Genomic DNA, 14,820 nt, shown 5'->3' with positions numbered 1-14,820 from the left:
GTTAAGGCTAGTTTTCAAGTTTTGATTTGGGGAAAACAATACTGATACTGCGTTGGACAGCTGAGGGGATTGACTGGATTCAAAGTTGCAACACGGACTGGTACATGAAGCTCATATTCGAAGACTTTGTTATATACAATTGTATGATATACAAATACTGTGAAATCATTAATATTCGTGAGGGACTAATTTTCATGGATTTCGTAGTTGAGCCAATCCACGAGATTTATTATTATCCCAATGAACATATCGTGGGCTGAGCGCGAAACTATTGTAACTGTATATGAATAAAGAACAAGATACAATAGTTTCGCGCTCAGCCCTCGATATAAAATTCCCATTCACTTTATGTTCAAAAGTTGTAATCCATGAATTCATATCCCCACGAAATTGCCATTTGGACCAAAACCACGAAATTTCACAATTTCACAGTACAGTAATAAATAAGACAAACTATCAAATAATGTTTAAAGTTTACTTACTGCAATCATAATAGACAAAACACACAAAAACAATGCAATATTTTCATCACAACGGCAAAAAGTATATATAACAAGTATGAAGTACATCCGATTTGACATGTTAAAAGTTTCAACCTGCAAAACAACAAAGTAGTGGCATTTCAAATTTACATGGGTGCATAAAGAAGACCTGGGTACAACCATCAAACTTTTGTCTTCCTCACATGAAAGAATTCTGCATCCATCTGAAGGAAAGGGTACTCGAGTGTTCCAATGTCATGGACCATTACAACTCGGCCACACATGAACTATAGTAAATGCTGAACATTTTCTTTCTTGCAACTGAACACACACACACATCATAAAACTGTATACACTCTCAGAAATAAAACTATGAACAGAGATATATTTACACTCTCAGAAATAAAACTGAACAGAGCTATATTTACACTCTCGGAAATAAAATTGAACAGAGCTATATTCACACACTCAAAAATAAAACTGAATAGAGCTATATGTATACTCTCGGAAATAAAACTGAACAGAGCTATATGTATACTCTCAAAAATAAAATTGAACAGAGCTATATGTATACTCTCAAAAATAAAACTGAACAGAGCTATATGTATACTCTCAAAAATAAAATTGAACAGAGCTATATGTTGGAAATAAAACTGAACAGAGCTCTAAGTATACTTTCTGAAATAAAACTGAACAGAGCTGAATGGATGGATGGATGGATTACGGGCACTATGTGACACTGGTGAGCTAAAAAGTTAGCCTTTTCGTTTAATTTTCCATTCTCTGCATGTAGTAGCATAAAAAGATTTCCTCCATTTTTTAAACATTCTCTTGTCATTTTCACTTCAATATTGAACCACTAAAGTCCTGTCACAACATGTTTATTTCTGTGACACATACTGGGAAGATAGCAAAAATTTCTGGTTCTACAATATATTTTCCTCAGGCATAGCATCTGTGAATGACTTGTATGATCTCACAGCCTTGTTTATTGTTGTCATGGATAAGGTCTTGCAACAATTTCTGTTTCCAGAATGTCCTGTCTGCTAGGCCTTTATGCTCCTGTGCTCAGTCCGCCCAGTGTCGTCAATCTGTAACAAGAGTGGCAAACTATCTCAAAAAACACAAATCTTGCAGTAATAATCACAGATTAAATTTATTCAAAGGGATGAAATTCTCACATGTATTTGTTTAACAAAATTTTGCCTGATTCAAGCATCATAATTCTGGAGATATTGCTCTCAAATATATGGTTACTGAACTAGTCTTGGCTTATATAGATATGCATCTTTTTCTTTTATTATGAATTGTTGACATCAAAGAACAAGAGCACCGTCTGTGGGTGCCATCGCTCATCTGAAGGTGCTCGACAATATGTTATAAAAGAGTTATGGTTCTTGATCTTAACTGATATCAAAAAAAAAAATGTATGAAGTTTCAAGTCAACTTAAACAAAAAGCAACCAATACCTATTTTCTACATTAAAAAGGTCCATTAGTCTGACTAAATGCAAAAAGAGAGTAATGGTTCTTGACCTACATACTAATCTCATGAGAATAAGCAAGTGTACAATGTTTCAAAGCTATAGCTCTTATAAAATTCAAGAAAAGTGGACTTAAAGGGACTGGCCTCCAGATCATTTGACAACAAAAGAATTTTTTTTAAGGTATCTGGAAATAAATGCTATACATGTATTTCTTAAGAAGGCTTTAAAAGTTGATTACTGAAAAACTATATGTTACAGAAACGCATGAGAATTTGCTGTTTTTACTACTTTTTATGATGAAAATTGAAAAACGTTTTTCTCCAGGTAAACTGTCTCAATTATAAATATTTGTATTTTAAAGTCATAATTCACTATTTCCACTATAGCGCTATTGGTTATGGTGACTGGAAAATGTTTTTATTGCCGCAGCAGTCCTGGGTTTGACTCCTGACTCGTCATCTTTTTTTCTTGATTTCGAATTTTAAAAATATTTAAGAAACAAAAGCACATATTCTAATGTTCATAATATGTCCAAACTTCAATTTGAAAGAAATAAAAAGAAAATCAAATTATCTAAGTACATAAAGCGCCATAATTCAGACAAAATGTAAATCAGGATTACTGCTCTTGGCCTACATACTAAACAAGTCTGCAAAGTTTCAAAGCTAGTGTTCTTACAGTATTCAAGCAGTGGACCTAAACAAAATTCTTTTCAGGAAATTCAAATTTTCTAAGTATAAAAAGGGCAATAATTCTAAAAAAAAATGCAGGTTATAGTTATGGTTCTTTGTCTACTTACTTATGATGATAAACAAGTGTGCAAAGTTTCAAAATTGTAGCTCTTACAGTTTTTGGGAGAAAGTGGACCTAAACAAATTAATTTTAACCAAGAAAGTCAAATTTTCTAAGTACACCAAGGGCCATAATTCTCACAAAATGGTTTTTCGAGTTATGGGTCTTTGCCTACATATTCATTCCACTAATGACACAATGAAGCTGAAGATCAAGTGATAACAATACCTGGTAGATATTTATCAAAAATCAGACAAGCTAAAAATTACTCTAGTTAATGAATACACACTGTCCATTAACTTTCATTCACGGGCTATTATTATAAAGATATTTGTCTGAACTGGCTGTTCTTGAACTTAAACTAGATTTTACTGAGATACACTGTTTAAATGTAGTTCAGTTCCAGGAAAACAGTATATTTAGTTTAGCCGCTATTGGATATATCTAGTTAAGTAAAAACAAGAGCTGGGCTCAACTATTCAACAGCCTTGTCAAATGAATGAATATGAAAGTCGAAAAAGGGGCATAATTTTGTAAATTACTAAAATACAGTTATGAAACCTGTGCACTACAAGATAATTCAACACAATTAACCGGTTATTTAACAAGTGGTTACTAAGATACAAGCTTAAATACAATAACTTTACAAAATCAGGACACGGAATGTTGACAAAGGGTGAGTGCAACACCTTTACCTATTCTTTGAATATACGTATACTCAAGGTAAAAAGCAACAAGGGTCATGATGACCCTGAATCGCTCACCTGAGAAATACGAGCCACATGTTTCAAATGGCAAACTGATGCTAAAGTATTAAGAAAGTAGGTCAGTAGGTCACATTCATGGTCACTGGAAGTCAGTTTTAAGATCAGTGTGCAAAACTGTAGACGTCATCCAAATTTCAAGGCTGTATCTTAACAAGAGCTGTCAGTGGACAGCGCGCTCATCTAATCTCAGTGCTTGGTAGTATAATATAAGCTATGAGTAAAACTTTAACATTACAATAAGCAAATTCTAAGTCAAAAAGGGGCCATAATTCAGTCAAAATGCTTGATAGAGTTGCCTCCTCCTTTTTACAGACTGGGTTCATGATGGTAAACAAGTATGCAAAATATGAAAGCAACATCTCAATGGACTTTGAAAATATTTGGGGTGGTACGCAAACTTTAACATTTATTCCAAGTCGAAAAGGGGCCATAATTCTGTCAAAATGCTTAAGAGTTGCCTCCTCCTTTTTACAGACTGGGGTCATGATGGTAAACAAGTATGCAAAATATGAAAGCAATATCTCGATGGACTTTGAAAATATTTGGGGTGGTACGCCGGGGCGAGTAGGATAGCTCCTCTATTTTTCGAATAGTCGAGCTAAAAAAGAAGAAAGTAGGTCAGTAGGTCAAGGTCACAGTAAGGTGATCCCTAATCACGTGGAGTCATCAGGTAATTATACTTAAAAAGTCTAGGAAATACGATCTGGTAATTTTCGAAGTGATTTTTCCTATATGTCATATAACAAGTGACCCCCAGCCCCCAGGGCGGGGCCTCTTTTCACCCCAGGGGCATAATTTGAACAATCGTGTTAGAGGTCTACTAGGCAATGCTACATCCCAAATATCGAAGGCCTAGGCCTTGAACTTTCAGACCAGAAGATTTTTTTCCCTATTTTAGTCTATGTTAAACTTTGGACTCTCAGGGCAGGGCCTCTTTTCAACCCAGGGGCATAATTTGAACAATTTTGGTAGAGGAACACTAGGCAAGGCAACATACCAAATATCAAAAGCCTATGCCTTGCAGTTTCAGACAAGAAGATTTTTAAAGTTTTTTCCTATATAAGTCTATGTAAAGGGCGGGGCCTCTTTTCACCCCGGGGCATAATTTGAACAATCTTCATAGAAGACCATTAGATGATGTCACAAGCCAAATATCAAGGCTCTACGCCTGGAGGTTTTGAACAAGAAGATTTTTAAAGTTTTTCCTTTCGGTTGCCATGGCAACCAGAGTTCTGCATGGAATTAAATTCTTTGTATAATTTTAAAAGAGGGCCATCCAAGGAACATTCCTGTGACGTTTAGTGTAATTCTGCCCAGTGGTTTTCAAGAAGAAGATTTTTTTAGAAAATGTTGACGGACACATGACACATGACGGACGACGGACATTGAGTGGTCACAAAAGCTCACCATGAGCCTTTGACTCAGGTGAGCTAAAAATGACAAAAACAATGAAAAACAAATCATACCATCTGTTTTTAGCGGAGAACGACTGAACTTCACTGCCCCCTTTGCACTGACAAAGTCTAATGTTCAATCTGCCTGTTCCTCTACCTTACATACAGCTCTTCTATTGAAGTTCATTTCTGTGGGAGTTGAGTAGATCACCTTTGAATAAACCAAAGAAAATATTGCTGCTTCTTTCATCGAGTAAAGGAAATTGTTGACATCATAGGTATATGAACTTTAAGTCCTAATTAAACCTTATTTTATTTCACAAACCTTGCATACTATACTTCCGTGTTTTCCATTAATTAATCCAAAGGACAACTAAGAAAAATGTTGAAGCTTTAAAAGAGTTCAGTTTAGTCTTTATTCTGACGTCAGCGCCTTATAAACATTATGTAATGCCATTGTTAAAAAAACAAGAGCACCGCCTTGCGGGTGCTGACGCTCATCTGATTTTTTTTTGTATAATAGAAATATTGTCCTACCCATGATTTTCTAAGTCTGAAAAGGGCCATCATTCTTGCAAAAAGCAGGATAGAGTTATGTTTCTTGATGTACAGTGTCCACTTATGATTGAGAAAAACTGTTGCAAGTTTTAAAGCAATAGCTTTGACAGTTTATGAGAAAAGTTGCCTTAAACATAATACTCAACCAAGAAAATGATTTTCTAAGTCCAAAAGGGGCAATAATTATTGCAAAAAGCAGGATGGAGTTATGTTGCTTGCTGTACAGGGTCAGTTTATGATGGTGAACAAGTGTTGCAAGTTTCAAAGCAATAGCTTTGATAGTTTAGGAGAAAAGTTGACCTAAACATAAAACTTAACCAAGAAATCTGATATTTTCTAAGTACAAAAGGGGCCATAAATCTTGCAAAAAGCAAGATGGAGTTATGTTTCTTGCTATACAGGGTCAGCTTATGATGGTGAACAAGTCTTCCAAGTTTCAAAGCAATAGCTTTGATAGTTTAGGAGAAAAGCTGACCTAAACATAAAACTTAACCAGGCAACGCCGACGCCGACAACCGCTCAAGTGATGACAATAACTCATCATTTTTTTTCAAAAAATCAGATGAGCTAATAAAACGAAAAATTAAAGTATGCCCATGGACAGAATGTCGAGCCTGCCAGCTGTCTGTGACCTTGACCTTAACCTAGGGACCTGGTTCTTGCGCATGACACTCTGTCTCATAATGGTGAACATTCATGCCAAGTTACATCAAAATCCCACTATGCTTGAATTCAATTTGACATTTGACCTCCAACTGTGACCTTGACCCTTGAGATAGGAACATGGGGTTTGTGCATGACATGCCTTCTCATTGAGGTAAACATTCATGCCAATTATAAACAAGACTGGTTCATGCATGTCAAAGTTATGGTCCGGACAAAATAGTACGGACGCACGCACATACACGACTCGCCAAAAGTGACGACTAAGTCAAGTTTACTGCAATCAGGCTCAACAATAAAACTAGATGTCCGTGAGCAACATGTCAAGCCCGCCTGCTGTCAAGATCTGACATGATGTTTGACCACCAACTGTGACCTTGACTATTGAGACAGGAACCTTGGGTTTGTGCATGATTCTCTGTCTCACTAAGGTTAACATTCATGCCAAATATAATTCAGATTGCTCCATGTATGTCAAAGTTATGGTCTGGACAAGCTGTCAAGATCTGACATGACCTTGAACCTCCATCTGTGATCTTGACCTTTGAGATAGGAACCTGGGGTTGACATCATAACGTTCTGGCTCATTGAGGTTAACATTTATGCCAAATATAAACCAACTGCTCCATGCATGTCAAAGTTATGGTTCCGACACACATCGACGGATGTACAATGCACGCAAATTTACCAGGCTATGTCTTCACTTCCACAAGCGGGCTCGACAAAAATCACTATGGATAGCTAAGATACTCACAAATTCTGATTTTATGAATAATGGGTACATCTTCTGCAGCTCCAGAATTCTGCTTTTCTCTAACATATCTTGTAAGTTCAGGACTCATTCCTCCAAGGTGAGCCTCAGCAACTGCCTAACAGATGCCGAATTACTGGTCTTAATTGAGTGATATTTCTATTTTCTACACCATCATCATTCTGTCTCCACTTTCTCTGTTGATTTTCCTTTATCATTATTTTCTGAAATAATTTCAATATTTATTGATACATGTTTTTTAGTCCTGTGTTTTAAGTACGCTTCAAAAATATTGTAAAATGTAATAAAATAAATAACTGAAATTGGTAAACTTGTATATATTAAATCATTAATGAAGTAGCAGGATCATGCAAGATTCATATTAAACTAGGTCATGTTGTTAGAAATTGTACTTATATACCTATAAAAATTCAGTAAAAAAATTGGCTTGTATTTGATAAGTGAATATGAATGGACAGAAAAAAAACAACAACAACGTATTAATGTACTTTTTGTAATTGTATGTTGCCAGACTACTTCCATTAATCCTTACTTTGCTAGATTTCTATAATGAAAAGATCTTTCTTTCAATTTGGACAGTGCCATTAAATGTTAAAAGGGGTGCTTACCAAAAAGTTACTGACTGAATGGTGAACAGTGCAGTGCAGGCTGATCTTGGTCTGCACTCGTTGCAAAGGCAGAATCACTTCAAAGCCGCCAGCAGGCTAAGCGTTAATATACATGACCTGACACAGTTCTATAAATAGCACATACAACAAGAGCTGTTCGTAAGACAGCCAGTGCTCTACTATTCAAATTGTTGTCACAGAAGCAGGAATATTAATCTAACGCTAAACAAGAGCTGTCCGTAAGACAGCCAAGCTCGACTATTCGAAATATTGTCACAGAAGCAGGAAATTATTACCCAAAATGTTAAATATCAAAAGAGTTTTAAGTTCGAAACGGGACATAATTTGACCAAAATGCATATCAGAGTTATGGGACTTGATGCTATCAACTAGTTTAATAACCCCGAAGAAACATGTTAAGTTTCAATTCCATATCTGCATTAGTTTTGGAGATAGTAACTTGCATGTAAAACTTAAACCAGAATTTTCTAAGTCCAAAAGGGGGAATAATTTGCTCAAAATACATGTTAAGAGTTATGGAACATGACCCAGTGAGGTTGGTAACTGACCTAGAAAAAGAATAAATAAGTTTCAAAGCTATATGCCTTTTGGTAATAGCTGTATGTACTTGCACGCAAAACTTTAACCAGGATTTTCTAAGTCCAAAAGGGGGCATAATTTGCCCAAAATACATGTCACAGTTATGGGACTTGATTCTATCAACTAGTTTTATAACCCCGAAGACACATGTGAAGTTTCAATTTAATATCTGCATTAGTTTTGGAGATAGTAACTTGCATGTAAAACTTTAACCAGGATTTTCTAAGTCCAAAAGGGGGCATAATTTGCTCAAAATACATGTCAGAGTTATGGGACTTGGCCCAGTGAGGTAGGTAATTGATCTAGAAAAAGAAAAAATAAGTTTCAAATCAATATGCCTTTTAGTAATAGCTGTATGTACTTGCACGCAAAACTTTAACCAGAATTTTCTAAGTCCAAAAGGGGGCATAATTTGGCCAAAATACATGTCAGAGTTATGGGACTTGACCCAGTGAGGTAGGTAATTGATCTAGAAAAAGAAAAAATAAGTTTCAAATCTATATGCCTTTTAGTAATAGCTGTATGTACTTGCACGCAAAACTTCAACCAAAATTTTCTAAGTACTAAAGGGGGCATAATTTGGCCAAAATGAAGGTCAGAGTTATGGGACTTGGTGCTATCAACTAGTTTTATAACCCCGAAGACACATGTGAAGTTTCAATTCAATATCTGCATTAGTTTTGGAGATAGTAACTTGCATGTAAAACTTTAACCAGAATTTTCTAAGTCCAAAAGGGGGCATAATTTGCTCAAAATACATGTTAGAGTTATGGAACTTGACCCAGTGAGGTTGGTAATTGACCTAGAAAAAGAATAAATAAGTTTCAAAGCTATATGCCTTTAAATGATAGCTGCATGTACTTGCATGCAAAAACTTAACCAAGGTGTGACGCCGACGCCGACGCCGACGCCAGGGTGAGTAGAATAGCTAGACTATTCTTCGAATAGTCGAGCTAAAAATCAATAGAGTTTCAACCAAAACTTTAACCAGATTTTTTCTAAGTCCAAAAGGGGGCAAAATTTGCCCAAAATACATGTCAGACTTAGGGGACTTGATGCAATAACTAGATCTAGTTTCATAAACCCAAAGACACATGTGAAGTTTCAATTTAATATCTGCATTTGTTTTGCAGATGGTAATTTGCACACAAAACTAACCAGGATTTTCCAAGTCCAAAAGGGGACATAATTTGGCCAAAATACATGACAGGGTTATGGGAATTGACCCAGTGAGGTTGGCAATTGACCTTGAAAAATATAAAATAAGTTTCAAAGTTACATGCATTTAAATGATAGACATATGTACTTGCATGCAAAACTTTAACCAATGTGTGAAGCCGACGCCGAGGCTGATGCCAGGGTGAGAGCTAAAAACTGCACTAGGTATATAATAAAAGGGTCATTATAACTGTAGCTAGACCTGGGATTTTGTATTCGGCTATCATTGATTTTGCAAGGTCGGATCACACGGACATAAGGGGAAGTGCACACTCTCATGCCCCATAGCGCCGGCTTAAGCAGAATTCTATCACAAAGATATTAAATGGACTCTGTGATCCTGAAGGACCAGAAAATATAACAATACTGAATCAAACTATGTAGAGACGTTTTAATACCGCCACTTGCTGTTGTGATAGTTAATAATTAAAATCTGTAAAAAAAATCCTTTGGAAGCTAAATGGAATGCAACCAAGCAAAATAATAGACTTGGTTTGACTGAGTCTGTTAATGAGAGGTAATGGAAAACGCAACACCACTTATGCCCCCTAGCACCAGCTTAAGCAGAATTCTGTTACAAAGATACTGAATGGACTCCATGATCTCAATGGACCGAAAAATATAACAACACTTGATCCAAGTACACAGTCATCACTTAATAAACCACCACTGAAAATAGTGCGCGCATTTCAATCACACTTAAAAGTAAATACCATACAGTTGCACTTATACCGTATTTTCCCGTATTAACGCCCCCGGGGGCGTTACATTTTCCAAAGAGGGGGCGTTTATTTGAGGTAAAAAAATAAAAAATGAAAATTTTTACAAAACTTAAAAACATCGTTCAAACTAGCTGTAAAGTGTTTCTGTGTTGTTTAATCCCCCCAAAACGTAATTATTTGGCATCCAATTTAATGCAGTGTGTCTTTTATGCATTTAAATACGGTACCTCGTGTATTCCATGTCTGGCTTTTTGACACGCTCGCGACACTACACATTACGTCATGACCCAAACAGCTGTGTACTCCGATAACATTTTCCTTAGTACATGCGGGTAGCTAAATAATAGCGTAATACACAATGTCAATGGTTTGACACACTGCTGTGCCTGCTTTTAAATTAAAAGTTCTTAAAACTGCCAAAGAAAAGGGTATATCGTAAACACATTGCTGCAAGTTTGTTTAAAGTCGGCAGGAAGCGTGTGAGCGAGTGGTGTAAAAACAAAACAAAAATGTATTTACCGTTTAATTTTCTGTTACGTACCGTACTAAGTACAAATGTTTTGGACTTACGGTACATGATCATCATGTACTACTAGTACATGGACTGTTTAAAAGTGTGTTTAATTTTTAATACATTGGACTTTAGTACTGTAAATTACTTATTATGTGGACTTATAAAAATGAGGTAGGTGATTTTTTCCCGTACTTGTTGACTTTTTTCCCCTCCAAAATGGGTGGGGGGCGTTAATTAGAGGGGGGGCCTTAATTCGGGAAAATACAGTACTTTAAATAACCAAATCCTTGTTAAATGATACTGAACTTACCTTTGTTACCTATATTTGTGTTGTCTTCATGTTCACTACCTTTTTCTTTTTTCGGCCTCTGGTGCTACAAGTGTTATATCAGGATACATTCTTCTTCTACGAAATCCAACAACTGATCTCTGAAATAAAGAACTTTTGATTCATACAAGTGATTTTTGTCAATTCATGTTGACCTATATCTTTAGAAAAAAAGTTAAATTGGTCGAGACCCCTGCCTACAAATCATTGTCCATAATTCAGCCAAAATAGTGTTGTCTGAGTTATGTACTCTTGCCTGCAAATGGAAATCATGATGATAAGCATGTGTTTGAAGTTTAAAAGCCATGTGTCAAGTAGCTTTGACAAAACTGGACTTATACAAAAACAGAACGAATTTCAAAGTCCTAAAAGGGCAATCATTCAGCCAAAATAGTTGACAGAGTTATGTACTCTTGCCTACAGATATAGACTAATATACTGAACAAGTGATAAAAGTTTCAAAGCCATATGTCAAACACTTTACACAAAATATGAACCAATACAAAAAACTTAACCACGATTTCTAATTCAAAAGGGGCCATAATTCAGCCAAAATCCTTGATGGAGTTATGTACTCTTGCCTATAACTGGATATGGTGATGGTAAACAAGTGTTGAAAGTTACAAAGCTTTATCTCAAAAGACTGTCAAAATGTAGACTGGTACATAAAACTTAACCAAAGTGTGACGCAGATGCCGTGGTATAGCTCTACTTATTCTTCGAACAGTTGAGCTAAAAAGCATTGAAATAATATGAAACAAGGCAATGCCTCAATCTGGAAATGGTTAACAGTCCATCAGCTTGCCCAGAAATATGCGTTTCTATCAATTTAAAGGTAGATTTTGGAATAAACAAGAGCTGTCAGTGGACAGCGCGCTCGACTATTCCCAGTGCTTGATAGTATAATATAAGCTATGAGTAAAACTTTAACATTATAATAAGCATATTCTAAGTTGAAAAGGGGCCATAATTCAGTCAAAATGCTTGATAGAGTTGCCTCCTCCTTTTTACAGACTGGCGTCATGATGGTAAACAAGTATGCAAAATATCAAAGCAATATCTCAATGGACTTTGAAAATATTTGGGGTGGTACGCAGACTAACATTTGTGTGACGCTAACGCTCAAGCTCACACCGACGCCAGGGAGAGTAGGATAGCTCCCCTATTCTTTGAATAGGCGAGCTAAAAAACGATACTGCCCATATTTGTACTGATGTGCAAGATGTTGCAGTTGGGACAAGTTATGTGGTCACTTATTACATACAAAAAGCGTATTCTTCTAAAAAATCTGAAGTCAGATGTTCTGTGCACTTGCCAAGAAGACCACATTTTTTAATTCGACAGTATATCTCATTTGGTATATATTGCATGTTACCATAGAGGGATCGATCCAGATTTTCATCACTTTAATACTCAAAGATTGTTCTACAAACTGAAGATAAAGAAATATGGTAAGTTAATGTTAAATAATTTTTTAGATTTAAAATAATGTAGTTTTAAATTTAATGCCAAGCCTTGTTCTGCCCACTCTACATTAACTGACAGAAATCAACTGCTAAAAAAAAAATGCACGATATTTGGATGAGGGAGGCAAAACGAATCATCTCCCATTGCAGAAATTGTCGAAAACAGGAACATTGAAAAATGTTTAAATATACACTGGAATAACATATATTAGATTTCCACCTTATTTACTAAAATTTCTCCTGGATAATAACGAAAGTGTACGGTAAGTACGAGTCCAGTAGAAGACACCTACTTAGTTTAACAAATGAAAATGCACTTTTGTTGACACTGTCATTTAAGGCATGGACATGGTCTTAAAAGATTTAGCAATGTGGGTTTTCTTTGAGCATGCAGTTTGTCAGTGTTGTATTTAGTACTTGGATAGATCACATGTATTATAGGTTGGCTCAGATAGTCTTGCTTTGGCCACAGAGATACCATAATTTCTAAAATGCCAACGGATTTCAGAGAGGAATTCCCGACTATGCTAATAATCATAGATGGAACTGTGTTGAAAAGTGAGACTCCTTGTGCTTTAGGATTATATTTAAAGTCAGTGTTACAGTGACTACAACTTTAGTACCACTCTTAAAGACCTTAACTGTTGTGACCCTAGAGGTTCTGTAATTTCTATATCAGAACTATTTACTGGATCGATATCGGACAAAATTATATGAGGAAAGTGGATTTTATAATTTGTTAAAGCTATTAAAAGATGTATCAAGGATAGAGATGCGATTATGGCAGGTAAAGACTTAACAACAAAAGAATTGATATCTAAACATTCCTCCATATGCAGCGTCTAAATCTCAGATGTCAGTCTCGGACACATCTCCGACAAAAAATAGCCAAGAGTTAACACTGAACATGTTATTGCTAAAGTTAAAATGTATAAAATTCTGTTGTGTAAAATTCCTTTATCAAAGATAAGCCATATGAAAACTGATGAGGAACGAGGTCTCCATGTGTGAAATTTAGCTAATAGTATAAACTGAAATACGTTTTATTTCTTCTTGAAAATAAGCATTTTTCAAGTTATTTTAATAATATGATTGTCCTGTTAAATGTGGGGATTCACTTAAGATTTCCAAACCTAGGTATTATTTTCATTTGTCTTGATTCACAGGCACTCGGCGTGTTGCGTGCGCCTGGACCCCATCCACCCCATCCCCCTCTGCTAGGACCGTGGAAAAAACTATAAAAACATAAATAATAAAATTCTGTGACATAAAAAACATACCCTATATCCCAAGTACTAAAAAGTAACTTTTATGTCACAGAATTTTATTATCTTAATTGTAACTAAGTGGTACAAGCTTATGCAGTTTTTTAACAGAGTCGTAGCAGCAGGGGCTTTGGGGGTTGAGGGTTGGGTGGGGTCCATGCTACACCCCGAGTGCCTGTGTCTTGATTTACCTGGTAACTAAGAAGAGATCCTAAAGGAACAGGGCCAAATACTGTGTTACTACCAACACCCAAACTCTGTTCAAACAGCACCCAGTTGATTTCCACCAAATTGTCTACATCTATTATGTTGTTAATCTGGGAATTCTGAAATGTCAAATAAATCTATTTTGTAAAACAATGTACACTGCATAAAAAATTTAGATCTCAAATAATTTAGATATTTTCTCAGCTGCTTTTAGAATCAACACGAGACAATTAAGTTATAATTTGCACAGCTAGTAAATTTGCATTTCTGTGTTAATTATTTTTAAATGTCAGCATATCCTCAGTAAAGCTTGTTGCCATAAATACACAAGAATAGGTCAATTTAAATGATGATAAATGTACCACAAAAAATATATTAAAACATTAACACCTGCTGATTTGTTTGTTTATTAAGTAAAATATTCTTAACAATTATAGTATCACTTACTTGAAATTAACATCTTTACGGCACTATTATAGGCTTCAGTTTTCTGTCCTCAGTGCATGGTTTGCATAACAACCACGTAGCACTGGTTAACTTTATCAGTCTGGGGAACATTCCATTGCTGCAGGATACTGGTGTAGCTTTGTTCTGCAGGAACACACAAAGTTGTGGAAATTTTAGCCAACGTAATGATTTGATTAAACCAGCAGCGTGAGAACAATATCTGTTTAATCTGAAAATGAAATGAGAGATATGGAAAATTTAATGCTTTTTCTAAGGCACTGGCCTTAAGTGTTACGACAATAAAACAGAATTTTTTAGAAATTTTTTTGCTATTTTTCTTATGAATTAAGGCCATGAAACTTAGTTACTGATAGAATATGTTATGAAACATGTAAGTAAGATTTTTTCCATTCAAAATTGAAAAGCGTTTGTAACAGAGGGTACCAGAGGTAAACTGCCTTAATTATAAAGATTTACATTTAACATTCGTTACACGTACTCCTCCGTGAGTATTGGTCAAGTCTACAGGAC

The 14,820-nt window shown here is 35.6% G+C and overlaps 1 long non-coding RNA gene across 1 annotated transcript; it reads right to left on the bottom strand.

Moving 5' to 3' along the window:
* Positions 1–461: 461 nt before the first annotated feature.
* On the bottom strand, positions 462–14,344 carry LOC123555456 (uncharacterized). Its single transcript, XR_008371710.1, has 6 exons — positions 14,290–14,344; positions 13,827–13,961; positions 10,887–11,005; positions 6,897–7,117; positions 4,994–5,132; positions 462–1,573 (listed from the first exon to the last, which is right to left on the bottom strand). It is a non-coding gene; the product is annotated as an uncharacterized LOC123555456 (long non-coding RNA).
* Between the last annotated feature and the right edge of the window lie 476 nt (positions 14,345–14,820).

Source organism: Mercenaria mercenaria, chromosome 7 (assembly GCF_021730395.1).
Source record: "Mercenaria mercenaria strain notata chromosome 7, MADL_Memer_1, whole genome shotgun sequence".
NCBI classification, from domain to species: domain Eukaryota; kingdom Metazoa; phylum Mollusca; class Bivalvia; order Venerida; family Veneridae; genus Mercenaria; species Mercenaria mercenaria.
Note: the sequence above shows the minus strand (reverse complement) of the source record. Positions and strands in the feature narration are given on the sequence as shown.